A 2,660-nucleotide genomic window follows, 5' to 3' on the forward strand; every position below is an offset into this window, starting at 1 on the left:
AAAAAAAAAAAGTAACATGTAAAAGGATTGTAGTATGCATAAAAAGGCAGCACTAATAATGAAAAATCCTGTGAATGATGTTCTGACAAGTAGATGATAAAAAAAGAATTAAAAACAAGGGTTGCATTGGTTGCTAATATTGTCCATATTGTCCCAGAATCACCATTATACCCTTTGGAAAAAAAAAAAGAAAGAAAAAAAAAAAAAAAAGTAAGTAGTAGACACTCTGGTTAAATCAGCACCATTATAAAATTCATGTTTTTACATCTTTACATATTAAGTAGTTCCTTGAGCACAGTTGTAGCTTATGGCATCAAGAGATAAAAGCCTAATGGTGTGGAAGAATTCAGAAGCAGCACTTGGGGTCCTGTCTCAGACACTAAAGTAGGTTCCCCAGGGCAGTGATCATGACACTGAGCTTGCCTGAGTTCAAGAACCATCTGGACAACTATCTCAGATATATAATCTGATTTTTTGGGTGATCCTATGCGGAGCCAGGAGTTGTACTCAGTAGTCCTTATGGGTCCCTTTCAATTCAAATTATTCTATGATTCTATGAAATGGTATTGTGACCTTGCGAAAGTTTTCCTTCCTAGCACAGAAAGACCCAGACCCTTTCAGCATCTGTAAACCTTGAAGTGGCTTGTGAAATGAACTTGCAATGTTTGCATTACCAGTCTTCAAACAGCTCTGAGCTCCCAAGTCCATGATGGGTGCCCAGTCTTGATTTTTTTTTTTTAATCAGTGTTGCAGCCCGGTATGCAGCAGCCCTGCCTCTCAGTCCTATTTCCATAGCAAGGGATCCTAGATCAGCAGACTACATAAAACTCACAGCATCCTAAAGTTAGGATTCAGGACTTGGTAAAGTGTCTCATCAAGTTTAGAAATACAGTAGCGGACTTTCTTCTTGTTCAGTAGCTTATTTACTCCCTGGTTTATTTATTTATTTATTTTTTCTTGAGAGCAATATAAGCGTACAGGAAGCTATGAAACAATTTACTGAGAGAAATGGAAACTTCTTAAAGTTTAAATCTAGTCTAGCAAAATTGCTAGAAAGTGTATCATACACAAAGTAATAATCCCACATTTACAAAAGGGACATTATAATGTGTTTTTCTTGAGCAGAGGAAAAGGAAAAGGATCTGGGGATATTAGACAACAGCCATCTGACCAGGAGCAGTGTGCCCAGGTGGCCAAGAAAGTCAGTGGTATCAGAAATAGTGTAGTCAGCACGACTAAGGAAGTGATCATCACTCTGTACTAGCACTGGTGATGCAACATCTTGAGTACTGTGGTATCATGTTAAGTTTTGAGCCCCTTGCTACAGGAAATTCATTGAGGCCCTGGAGTGTGTCCAAAAAAGGTCAATGAAGCTAGTGAAAGATCAAGAACACAGATCTTATGAGGACTAATTGAGGGAGTTGGGACTGTTCAGTCTGGAGAAGAGGAGGTTCAGGGGAGATCTTATCACTCTCTACAACTCCAAAACTATCACAGAGGTGGTTGTGGTGGGTTGGGGGTAAGCCTCTTTTCTCTTGTAATTAGCAATAGGATGAGAGGTAATGGCTTTAAGTTGCACTGGGGGAGGTTCAGGTTGGATATTAAAAATATATATATATATTTTCATTAAAAGTGACTAGATATTGCAATAGGCTGCCCAAGGAGATGATGGAGTCACCATCTCTGAAGGTTTTCAATGAAAAGGTAGATGAGGTACTTATGCGCAGTGTTTAATTGGTGTGGTGGTGAGGGGTTGACAGTTGTATTACAGGTCTTTTCCAAACTTAATTATTCCAAGACTCTACCTCAATCAGGTCCCCTCTCAGTCTTCTTTTCTCAAGGCTAAACAGACCCAGTTCATTTAGCCTTTCTTCATAGGGGAGATGCTCCAGGCCCTTCACCATCTTTGTGGCCCTCCGCTGGACTCTTTCCAAGAGATCCCTGTCTTTTTTGTACTGGGGAGCCTGGGGAGCCCAGAACTGGACACAGTACTCCAGATGAGGCCTTACCAGGGCAGAATAGAGGGGGAGGATCACCTCCCTCGACCTGCTGGACACGCTCTTCTTAATGCACCCCAGAATGCCATTGGCCTTTTTGGCCACCAGGGTGCACTGCTGGCTCATGGCCAACCTGTCATCCATCAGGACACCCAGCTCCCTCTCCGCAGAGCTCCTCTCCAGCAGCTCATCCCCCAACTTGTACCGGTGCATGCAATTATTCCTCTCCAGATGCAAGACTCTACACTTGCTTTTGTTAAACCTCATCTGGTTTCTTACTGCCCAGCTCTCCAGACTGTCCAGGTCTTGCTGAATGGCACCACAGCCTTCAGGCATGTCAACCAGTCCTCCCAGCTTCTTATCATCAGCAAACTTGCCGAATGTGGCCACTATCTCCTCATCAAGATCATTGATGAAGATGTTGAACAAGACCGGACCCAGCATAGACCCCTGAGAAACACCCCTAGTTACAGGTCTCCAACTGGACTCTGCACCGCCAACAATGACCCTCTGTGCTCTGTCACTCAGCCAGTTCTCAACCCACCTCACTGTCCACTCATCTATCCCACACTTCCTCAGCTCTGTTATAAGGATGTTGTGGGAGACCGTATCAAACGCCTTGCTGAAATCAAAGTAGACTGCATCCACTGCTCTCCCCCATCC

This window comes from Meleagris gallopavo, chromosome 1 (genome assembly GCF_000146605.3).
Source record: "Meleagris gallopavo isolate NT-WF06-2002-E0010 breed Aviagen turkey brand Nicholas breeding stock chromosome 1, Turkey_5.1, whole genome shotgun sequence".
NCBI lineage: Eukaryota > Metazoa > Chordata > Aves > Galliformes > Phasianidae > Meleagris > Meleagris gallopavo.